Below are 12,676 nucleotides of genomic sequence, written 5' to 3' on the forward strand. Positions count from 1 at the left end.
CAAATTAAAACTACCAAGAGATATAATTATACACCTATTGGAAAGGCTAAAAAAAAGTGACACCACCACATGCTGGCAAGAATGCAGAGAAGCAGGATGGCTGGATCACTCATACATTACTGGTGGGAATATAAAATGATTCAGACACTCTGGAAAACAATTTGACAATTTCTTAACAACCTACATATGCAAAAATGAGACTTAGCAATTGCACTCCTGGACATTCATATCAGAGAAATGAAAACTTCTCACATACAAACCTATTCATGAATGTTCATGGCTGCTTCATTTGAAATAGTAACAAATTGAAGATTACCCAGATGTCCATCATTAGGTGAAAGATTAAACAGGCTGTGATTTCCCAAATTATGCAATACTACACAGCAGTAACAAAGGATCAAATTTTTGATACACACAATAAGAAATTCAGAAAATTATGGTGGGTGTTTGTAAAAACAATAGTCATCAAACATCACATACTGTGCAATTTCATTCCATTAACATTCTTAAAATAATAAATTATAGAAATGGATTGGTTGGTAGTAGCCAGAGGTTATAGACAGGAAAGTGGGAATTGGGTTTGTGTGTGAGGTAGAAGTGGTTATAAAAGCACAGTATGGGGAATCTATTTGGTGGTTGAAATGTTCTGTATCTTGAATGTAATGTCAATATTTTGGTTATGAAATGAGATGATAATTTTATAAGTAGTTACCATGGAGAAAATTGGATAAAGAGCATGTAGGGCTGTTCTGTATTGTTTCTCACAAATGCATGCCTAACAACAGTTGTCTTAAAAGTCTAATTAGAAAATGTAAGAGGGGGCATCAAAACCTAGCCTCATTTTGCGACATGATAAGCCATCCATTGGGGCACAATTATAGTGGAAGTAATGTAGAAAAATGCAAAGAGTATAATCTTTTAGATCAATTGAGGGATTAATTAATAACTTGTCAATTATGAATTGCAAAACCTATGGTAAGTTTCAAATACCTCCAAGTCTCACTGTTCTTAATTATGTATTGGGTAGAAGAACACCAACCTCATTGTGTCCTGTTAAAATTGAGTAAAATAATTTACAAGATCTAAAACAGTGTTTAGTCTATGATGCTCAAACCATTGAGTAATAGAATTGATTGACAGATACCAAAAGCCTCCTGGGACAAACCTTTGAAAGGAACCTATTTCTTGGCAGCCTTTCTGAACCGGGGTTCCATAAAGAGAAGAAACTCTTACTTCCTCGAGTCTTCCAATGTATGTGATGAGTTAACTTCCTTCGTATATGGAAAATGGTAGCAACTGTGCAATGCTTGTGAACTGAGGAAAACAATGACTCAGTTAATTTTTTGTAAGTCTTAATTCTCTCATGAAACTCAGGTTGAGAGAGGCCAAATATTGATTGATGGGCTGTCATTTTCTGCATGTCATCAAGAAAACAGTTAAAGGAAAAAGGTGTCATTCTGTGATGATTTGAATCATGAGACCCCCTACCTTCCAGTATGAATTTTAAATGATTATTACTGTCTTAAAGATAGGCACCAGATATTTATTTTACCACAGTTTTACCTTAGTAGCTAAACTGAAAGTCTTACATGGTGAGTTCATGTAGATAGCCATATTAATATACTATGTCACATTTTGGCTTACTTTTTGCAAACATTTGTGGAAGCATGCATTATTTCATTTTCAGCACCTAAAGGTCAATGCATTCATGAGATAAATTCTGATTTTGGAAGAAAAATCTTAAAAAAAGAAAGCCATATTTTGAGGGTCACAAAAGAGAGGTAAAAAATATTTACCTTAACCCTACATTTTATATATTAAATCCCAAGGTTATGAAACATGTAAAAGATTAATTTATGGCTTACAGAATTTTAAGGGATTTTAGGTTGACTGTATATTCATATAAACATTTCCAGTGAATACACTTATCATTTACAAATTTATCATGAGGTTAGCTTATTTCACATATTATTAAGGGCACATTTCACAATGTCATCTTCTGTATCTACTCCATTTTCTTCTGCTTTCCAGATCTCTAGACAAATTTTTTGGAAGGAAGGGAGGAAGGGAGAAAGGGAGGAAGGGGAGAAAGGGAAGGAGAAGAAAAAAGGAAAGAAGGGAGGGAATGAAGGAAATAAGAGAATGAAGGGAGGAAAAAAGGGAGGGAGGGAGGGGGGAACAAACATGTCCTTAAAATGAATGAATATGTTTTTGCCGAGCAGTCTTAATAGGACAACAGTTATTCTGAAACTCAAGCCACCATGGCATAGAAAGGCTAAATTTGTATTTTTGCATACAATTTAACTATCTGTATAAATATATGAATACAGAAGGATAATTAAATGGAATAACTCACTGCATGTCTCCTGTGAAGACATAAAAATGTCTTTTCTTTTGGAGACAGAATTGTTCCCTTCAAAGTAAAGACTTGACATCCTCTACCACTGTTTTTCCTAGAAATACAGCAGAAAGTGGGAGAAAGAGCTGGCTTCTGTTCTTAATAATATATAGACCCCAGTGTACCCCATTTAGAAATTTCACTTCTTTACGAACATGCCCAAATCTTACTCCCTCCAGAATGTATCACCTCTCTTCCTCAACCTAGAAGTTTTCTGCTGTCTCTAAGCTCATAGGGTTATTACTTGTAATCTAGGGTCACCACACAGGGCTGCAAGGGTTGTGCCCAGCACAAATCTAAGAGACTGCATTTATATAGACTATGATGTGATCCCTTTGAAATTGTATACATAATCCTGGCTGTTTGAATACTGTTTGAATGTATTGTTTTCAAGCTTGCATGTATTTGCCTTTGGTCTCATACACCAGTTTAGGTTGTTAGAATGTTATGACGATTATGCTGTTTTAAACTTTTTAATTTTTGATGTTTATGGATACGTAATAGTTTACATATTTATGGAATACATGTAATATTTTGATATAATAATGCAGTGTATAATGATCAAATCTTGGTGATTGAGATATTCATCACCTCAAACATTTATCATTTATGTCAAGAACATCCAACTCTACTCTTCTAGTTCTTTTGAAATGTACAATAAATTATTAACTTTACTATAGCAAGCCTATTGCACTACCAAACCCTAGGTCTTATCCTCTTCTCTAACTGTATTTTAGTGCTCGGTAATCAACCTTCCCTCTCTACTACTTTTCCCAGCCTCTGATACCTGCTGTTCTATCCACTATGTCCATGAGGTCAATACTTTACCTCTCATGTATTGTGAGACATATGATGTTTGTCTTTCTGTGCCTGGCTTATTTCACTTAACATAATGACCTCCATTTTCATCCATGTTGCTGCAAATGACAGGATTTCATTCTTTTATATGGAGGAAGAACATTGCATTGTGTATATATACCACATTTTCTTTATTCATTCATCTACTGATAAATACTTAGGTTTATACTATATCTTGGTTATTGTGAATAGTGCTGCAATAAACATGGGAGTCATATCTTTTTGATATACAGATTTCCTTTCTTTTGGGTATATACCAAGAGATTGGATTACTCTATTTTCAAATTTTGAGGAGCCTCCATACTGTATTTTAGATGGAAAGAATTTTTATTTCCATCAACAGTGTACAAATATTCCCTTTCCTCTGCATCTTCACCAGTATTTCTTATTTTCTGTCTTCTTCATATTAGCCATTCTGACTGGGGTGAGATAATATCTCATTATGGTTTCCATTTGTTTATATTGCTGTTGAGTTGTTTGGGTTATTTATATATCCTGGTTATTAATCCTTTGTCAGCTGAATAGTTTCACAAATAGTTTTCTCCTATTGTGTGGGTTTTCTCTTCACTTGGCTGATTGTTTCCTTTGCTGTGCAGAAGCTTTTAAACTTGATGTGATCCTGTTTGCCCATTTTTGCTTTGGTTGTCTGCTTTTGAGGCCTTACTCAGGAAATCTTTTCTCAAACAAGTGTCCTGAAGCATTTTCCTAATGTTTTCTTCTAGTAGTTTCATAATTTTAGGTCTTATTTAAACTATTAATTTGATTTGATTTATGTATATGTTGAAAGACAGGGGTCTAGTTTCATTCTTCTGGATATGGTCTAGATAGTTTTTGGTGTTTGTTTTGTACCTTTGGGATTATTTCACTTCATTTTATGTCAAATGTAAATGGATGATCTTTTATTATAATACCTAATAAATTTTATATTTTCATTTAAACCTGATGCATGATGACAGCTTTTCTCAGTGAGTTCTGAGAAAATGTAAAGTAGAATTTTTATTTAAATATTAAACAGCCTTCTTTTTTCTTTTTTTAGAGATGGGGCCTTGCCCTGTCATCCAGACTGGAGTGCAGTGAGTATGATCTTGGTTCACTGTAACCTTGAACTCCTGGGCTCAGCTTCCTTAGTAGCTGGGACAATAGGCACGTGAGACCATGCCTAGCTAATTAAGAGAAAAAAAAATTTTAGAGATGGGGTCTTGCTGTGTTTCCCAGGTTGATCTTGAACTCATAGCCTTAAGAACCTCATGCCTCAGCCTCCCAAAGTTCTGGGATTACAAACATAAGCCGTAATGTCTAGTTGAAGAGCTTTAAAATCAATATCGAGGGAATGTTTATTTAATGCCAGTCAAGAAATGGCTGCTTCTTAAATTTCATATGAAAGTATAGTAAATTAAGAAATGACAGTGAGACAAAACGTTTTTTTTTTTTTTTTTTTACATTCCAGCCTAAGTACATATATTTTAATTATTAGCTGGAACTTTTTCATTTTTGGTTCTCTGTTTTAAATTAGGGAAAACATAAATGTTAATCATTTTGCAGTTGCAGTTTAGTGTTCTCTGTGAAATTAGGTTTATGTAAGCTACAGTTGCCCATAGAATACCTTACTTACTAGGAGCCAAGTGGTTTGAACACTCCATTGACTTTAAAAACAAACAGCAGTGCAAAACTTCTGTCTTTGATGTTGAGCTCCAGAGCCATCTTGACTAAATTTTAGAAGACTTCATTACTTAGAATATAACATTCAATGCCTTTTCAATGAAATTCTATTTTGTAACTGCAGTAAAAGACAGATCACTGAGCTGCATTCCCATCCAAAAAGTACAAATAGCTATCTTGAGACTCATGGTTTTAACTAGTCACAACTATCTTTTAAATGACAGTAAAAGTGTACAGAATACAAAATAAATAAAGTCCCAAATAAAGCATCTAAGAAGTTTAAGTCATTATGCTCTCTGCTGACAGCTTAATGTCAGTATCTGAATAGAATGTAAAGGGAAAACAGTAAAAATTACTTTTCAAAATAAAAGTACTAGCACCTAAATAGCACTTAAAGAAATAACACCTAATGCATTTGGATATCCATGGTTTACCTGTTATTCAAGATCAAACGTGAAGTAAATAATTGTTTTACTCTACAGTTAGAATCTGTAATGTATCTGGTCGGTTTTTTTTCAATTACAAATATTAAGGGTATGTTAGTATATGTTTAATATGTATTAATTAAGGATATGCTAATAGGAGCTACACTAAGGATGAAGAAGTAAAAAGATGGCATTAATACCAAGCCCAGCATTTACTATACACAGGAGGATACAATGACATGTAAGACCCATTACCAGCCTAGTCCAGCCTGGCACAAAAGAGGGCAGTCAATAAACATTTGTTAAATTGTTAAAGAAGCTTACATTCAGAACTGCACCACTATAGTTTTGAGTGATATGTACAAGAGCATTGGCACTGCCTTCATACAGGCACTTTGTAATATCCACCTTTGTAATTAGCTTTAGCAATATCAATCGATTGCAATGTAAAGCCTGTAATTAGAAATACGTCAGCCAGAAAATATTTTATATCTTACCTAAGAGGTGTTATTCAATGTTTAAGTTTTAAAAACTACATTTTATAACTTCAACTAAATTTATTTTTTGAAACATTTTTTGTTAATGTACTAAAATTCAGCTTTTTAATGAATAAAATGTACAAAAAAACACAACAGAGGACATTAATGTTTTGGAGGGCAGAGATTTTGTTTTAAAGGCTATCTAAATAAAAAAAAATAGTCCTGCGTTGCCTTCAGTTGTATTTCTTATATTGTGATTTTTTTTTTCAGTTGGCATTTTGACTATTCTTTATGTACATATTCGTCTTTAACATTTACTGAGAAATTTCAGATAGTCTATATGATAAAATTAACTTTTACAGCAAGGGAAATTTTCTATTAGGAATCAGCCCACACAACATGAATTCTTATTGTTTTTTACATAGAGTTCACCTTTAACACAGCTACACTGTTCAGTGGGCAGATCAGATATCGTTTTCATTTTATACAGGAAGACCATGAAGTTAAGGAAGCTGAGATAACACATGGAATCAGAAGGCTCAGATCTGTTACACTGATTTCTAGCACCTTCTCAGAACACCTGTTTCAACCACTGCACACCATTTCATTACAGTGTATTCCACTCTCACTCCAGTGAAGGTTGGTGTTATCTCTGAAGATGGTGAGTGGGGGTGCCACCCTAGAGTAGCACATGATACGCTTTTTCTGAATACTCTACAATAATTCTAAGGCTCCTATTTTATATAGTTTTTCCCCAATTTAATTGGAGCCATTGATAGTCCCTGATGAGTGCCTCAACTAATCTCAAAGGTAATGTCGCTAATTACTAATGATGGCTCAGATCTCCTTATCACTTTTCCTGTTAATGTGTGTAGTCTACCATCTTTGAAACCCTAAGATGCTTGCATCACTTTAGATGTACTAAAAAATTAAGACATGTTCTCAATTGTACTTATTTTAAAACATGAAAAGCCTTTACAGAAATACGCTATATGTAATAGTATGGTTCTGAAATGGCTTCTATTCCATCTCATTGATGTTGATTTTTATAACATGTGATTTTATGACTTAGCTGGAGCTTATCAAAGACTACATTCATTGTTTTTGTCTTTGAAACAGCTCTCCACAGACTTCTACTTCAGGGAAGCCCAGTACTTCAGATTATTAACATTATTTAAGCCCCACCTCAAGAGTACCAAGTTCTGAATATCACCAAAATGTAACGCAGAGAAAGAGCTTTGAAAATAGGGACAATTGGTTGAGGCCATTGTCTTTCAAGCTCCATACCTCATCTGTAAAATAAGCATGATGTGTCCAATGGCTGACTCCCATAGGGAGTCTGTTTTTCTCCTCCATTTATTAAAATCCTTGCACATGAACTTGTTAAACATGCATAGCTTTTCATGTTTTCATACATGTATTTTCAATATTGTGCTTGATTTGCTTAGGCAAATAGAGCAACATGGGCAAGGCAAAGGCACAGAAGTCACAGAATACCTGCCATTGTTCCTCAGTGCCACTTGTGTGTGAAGTGTCACAGGTTAGGTCACATTCGTTAGGTCAGAGTAACACAGTAATATTTGTACATGTGCAGTCTAGATTAGTGTAGGCAGGACTGGAAGCAGAAGTACTGTATAGAAGCCAAGCCAAAAAGTGCCAGGAAGGGTCAGGATGAGCTGCAAAAATAGAGATTTGCTGTCATAGTCAAGAGTAGCGCCTTGTGTGCATTGCATCATTATTTAAATATGGATTGATAATTTGCCCACTTCCAGTTTTTTTATTATACATATTTATGTTTATATAATAATTTTTTATCCTCCTACTATCACAGCTTGTCACAGTGCTACTTGCCACTTAAGACCATTTACAAAGCCACCTCATTTACAAGCTTTTCTAGATGTCATATACACTATGTGGTTTCTGCTTTTCCCCCTTTCAGTTATTTATGGTGCTTTGCTTGTGTTCTTAGTATACCCCCTTTTTTTCTGCTTTACATTATATTTACATGGTCGTGAAATTAATTTGTTCTCAATTATCCCACAATGATATATTTACTTTTTAAGATCTCACTAAAATGTATTAACTGGAAATTTGAATATATTATAACATATTTTACTGCATTCATTGCATCATTATTAAAGCAATCATTTTTTAATTTTTAGAAAATAATTTTAAATAAAAATGCAATTTTAAAGCAACCTTTAATCAGATATTTGCATTTTGAATCAAAGTATTCTGATTTAAAATGTTGAAAAAAGTTGCACTAAAATTAAAGCAATCATGTAAACTATTAAACATATACTTAATTTTCCAATTACCTATATTCCTTGACTTTATTTCTCTATCTGCATATTGAGTTGAATTTTTTTCTCTAAATATTAAGGAGTCAGCAAGACTGTCTTTAAGACTGTTTTAACACTAGCATACTAGAGCTAAATATACAGATTTATATTATTTTCATTTCTGGAGAAATTTTTTCCTGCCTTAAAATCATAAAGATATTCTCCTACATTTTATTCTGATCATTTCACATTTTAATTTTCATATGTGAGCTATCCATTCACCTGAATTATTATTGGTTGGTGTCAGATTATGATCAGGTTAATTTTTTCAAATATTTAGATCGTTTTCTCATCACCATTTGTTAAATAATCTGTTCTTTTCCATTCACATTCAATGCTGCTGCTTCATATACCATGTTTCTGCATGTGTGTAGGTAATATATGGCCTCCCTTATTCTTCCCCACTTGTTCATTTATGTATAATGAACATTGCTGTTCCTCTCCACATTTAAACACTTTTTCCTTCCTCTCCAAAGCTGTCCAGGATCATCTTAATACTTTACTTTGTCATTAGCATTTTAGGATTTGTTTATTAACTTGCGTCAAATACTTTGCTAAGATTTGAATTAAAAAATTCATTGACTTTTAAAATTAGAAACATAATTATAAATACATTTCAGGCATTACATGGTTCAACTTAATTTACAAATGTTGAAATAGGATCTCAAAAGAGTAAACTCACATTACCTATGAGAGTTGTCTTGAGTCTCAGTTTCTAGGGGAAGATAAAAATGACTAAACTTTGGGCCATGTTACTAAACACCATAGATCATGAGTATGCCATTAAAAAATGATAAAATGAGAAACACAAGAAAATCTATAAAATTTGATATTCAATCAATGCAGCGTCTTGACGTGAAAAGTGTCAGAAATGATTCACAAACATTTATACCCGTTTTTTCACTTTGTAAACATGGGATGTGTCACATTTTGACTACCTAGTCACTCTTGATCCCTATTAGCCTAATGTTACCCTACCTTTATTTCAGTTGTTTGATTTTTTTGTGCCCTTCTTTATTTCTTTATTTTTTTTAACTTTTATTTTAAGTTCAGGGGTACAAGTGCAGATTTGTTACATAGGTTAACTTGTGTAATGGGGGTTTCTTGTACAGCTGATTTCCTCACCCAAGTATTAAGCATTGTGCCCATCAGTCATTTTTCCTGATCCTGTCTCTTCTTCCAGCCTCCACCCTCCGAAAGGTCCTAGTGTGTGTTGTTCCCCTCTATGTGTCCATGTGTTCTCATCATTTAGCTTTCATTTATAAGTGAGAACATGTGGTATTCGTTTTTATGTCTCTGTGTTAGTTTACTAAGGATAATGGCCTCTAGCTCCATCCATGTCCCTGCAAAAGATATGCACTCTCCCTCTCTTTTTTAATGGCTGCATAGCACTCCAACAAAGGTCTAATATCCAGCATCTATAAGGAACTTAAACAAAATTACAAGGAAAGAAGAAACTACCCCATAGAAAGGTGGGCAAATGACATGAACAGATACTTCCAAAAAAAGACATGCATGTGCCAACAATCATATGAAAAAAAGCATAACAACACTCATCATTAGAGAAGTGTAAATCAAAACCACAATGAAATACCATCTGACACCAGTCAGCATGTCTCCTATTAAAAAGTCGATCATAACAGATGCTGGCAAGATTGTGGAGAAAAAGGAATGTTTATATATTGTTGGTGAGAGTGTAAATTGGTCCAGCCATGTGGAAGACTGTGGTGATTCTTCAAAGACCTAAAGACAGAAATACCATTCAACCCAGCAATCCCATTACTGGGTATATGCCCAAAGGAATAGAAGTCATTCTATCTTGAAGACACATGCAAACATAGGTTCACTGCAGCACTGTTCACAACAGCAAAGACATGGAATCAGCCTAAATGCCCATTAATGATAGACTGATTAAAGAAAATAGGGGAAAATGTGGTACACATACACCATGGAATACCCCACTTTTTTTTTTTTTTTTTTTTTTTTTTTTTTGAGATGGAGTTTCACTCTTGTTGCCCAGACTGGAGTGCAATGACATAATATTGGCTCACTGCAACCTCCACCTCCTGGGTTCAAGCAATTCTCCTGGCTGGTATTACATGCACCCACCACCATGCCTGGATAATTTTTGTATTTTTAGTAAAGATGGGGGTTTCACCATGTTGACCAGGCTAGTCTTGAGCTCCTGACCCCAGGTGATCTGCCACCCTTGGCCTCCCAAAGTGCTGGGATTACAGGTGTAAGCCACCCCACCCCGCCTGTCCTGGAATACCCTACTTTTAAAGTTACTTTACTTTCTTTACAGTTCCTCTTGATCTTAACTTTGTCTTCATTGTACTGTACTTAATTATAAAATATAGAGAATATGGTATTTATATATAGAGAAAAATAGATTATAAAATACAGAGCATGTAGATTATTTCTATAGTAATTTGCAATGCCTTGTTTTGTGCCCACACAATGTGGGCTATGTATATAAATTTGGTAAATTAAAGGAAATGTGTTTGGAACCCTGTAGTTTATATCTTCATTCATTCATTCTTAAATATAGATTTAGCATTTACTTTGTGCCAGATACAATTCTAACCATTCACAGAGATTTAAACTCTTACTACAGTTGCCCTTTCAAGAAAGATTTCTTCTTTTTTATCTGAAATTTGAGTTTCAAACAGAAATTAAATAATTAATATAAAAATATAAATTTTGGGCCCCAATAAGGATTAATTCTTAATCCTTAAGAGGATAAATCTAGAGCTTCCCCGTGAAAAATTATTCGGTTATGCAAGTCAAAGAGAAAGTGATTTAGAATATAAGCCTCTGATAGCTCATTTGCTGGATAAAATACCAAAAATAATAAAATCCAAATAAGTTGACTAGGATTGTCTAACATGTTAAAAAACAAATCTACTTTTTCCAACAACCTCTCTATTCTCCTTTTATGTACTCAAATTTTTAAAAAGTAAAAATGAAAGGACTTGCTCAAATACTAGAGTGTCAGTGTGGTACTTTCTATGTGGTATTACCTCAATGATGAATAATTGTCAGAATCATTGTCTTTTATTGTGGAATCATCATTCATGTTTATTAGTATTTCCTTATAGGCACCTAGAGTGATTCGTAGAAAAATCTGCAAAATCAACTTGTAGCTTTAGTGTCTCTTGCCTTTCACAAACGAATGTACTCATGATGAAAAGCCTAACATTGCTTGGAATATTTCAGTCTGGAATAAGAAGAAATCTTGCCTGTTCAGAACAGCCACGAGAGAATTAATTAATTAATTGAGGGCTTTGTAATCAGATTTTTTTTTTCCTTTTTTTTTTTTTTTTTTTTTTTTTAAAGCCTACAGCACCCGGTATCCCCCCAGGTGGTCTCCCATCCAAGTACTAACCAGGCCCAACCCTGCTTAGCTTCCGAGGTCAGACAAGATCGGGTGCGTTCAGGGTGGTATGGCCATAGACGGAATCAGATTTTTATAGGGAATGTTTTAATTATTTGTTGTATCCTTTTGCTTCAAAAGTTTTTGTTTAGTATATGCTTAAATTTCCTCCTGTGACTCTTATGATTTCCTTATGTAGTAGCATGGACATATTCCTGTGAGTTGAAGATGTGATGAAAACTTCTGATTTAAGAATCTTTAAATATTCTTTGGAGAAAATGTGGTCCTGTCCTGATTAACTGCATACTAAAATGATTTAATTTACTAAATGTTAAGATGATCTAAAATTCCAGAATTTTTTAATGATTGGCTTTTTTATTTACTGCACATGGATAGTTTATATTTCTATCAAAATATATTGGAAATAATTTCTTAGATTCCTGTTTGTACTTGAAATTTTATGCTTAAATGTATGTTGAAAACCACAATGTATTCAACCAGTTATGTTTAATACAAACAACATCTATATCTCTTGATTTTGCTATAAGGAAAATATTGAATGATTTCCCTCTCTCTCTCTCTATGTATGTATATATGTGTGTGTGTATAATTAATATATAACCTCTCAATATATATTAATATATCTTATTAACATAGAATATATATATATCTTACTATTACAACACAAGGTCTTCCTTACCTTCCATAACACCTCTAATGCAGTGTCTGCAATTTTTTATGATTTTTACATTCTCACAGTTGTAATTCCTAAGCCTAGTATTACAATTTAAACCTGTTAAAAAGAGAGAAACCATTGTTTTCATTTAGATGTAAAGTATGAGATTCATTGCTCTTATAGCTGGAATTTTTCCAAAGATAAATTGGTTAAACTATTCACTATGATTATGAAACACTGATTATTAGTGATTATGAAATGCTGATAAATTGGCCATTTTATCTAATGAATTTTCCTTTTTATGAAAGTGAATCATAAAAACAATCTCAGTGTATAGAAGGTTATTCAGCTGCCTCTGAAAGAAATTTCTAAGTGGACTTTTGACATCATTGATTTCCTAAACTCTGAATTATCAAAAAGCTTTTAATCTGTAGAGGGGCAATTATAACTATTAGATCTACCT

At 33.5% G+C, this 12,676-nt stretch overlaps 1 protein-coding gene and 1 non-coding gene across 2 annotated transcripts in view; one reads left to right on the plus strand and one right to left on the minus strand.

Annotated features, from left to right (window-relative positions):
* The window catches only part of DOK6 (docking protein 6), a 459,594-nt gene that overhangs the window by 13,059 nt on the left and 433,859 nt on the right, over positions 1-12,676 (plus strand). The window lies entirely within an intron of this gene.
* LOC116561863 lies at positions 11,499-11,619 on the minus strand. Its single transcript, XR_004273639.1, has one exon. It is a non-coding gene; the product is annotated as a 5S ribosomal RNA (ribosomal RNA).

The sequence above is a fragment of the Sapajus apella genome, unplaced genomic scaffold, assembly GCF_009761245.1.
Source record: "Sapajus apella isolate SASKATOON/1434 unplaced genomic scaffold, GSC_monkey_1.0 scaffold30, whole genome shotgun sequence".
NCBI lineage: Eukaryota > Metazoa > Chordata > Mammalia > Primates > Cebidae > Sapajus > Sapajus apella.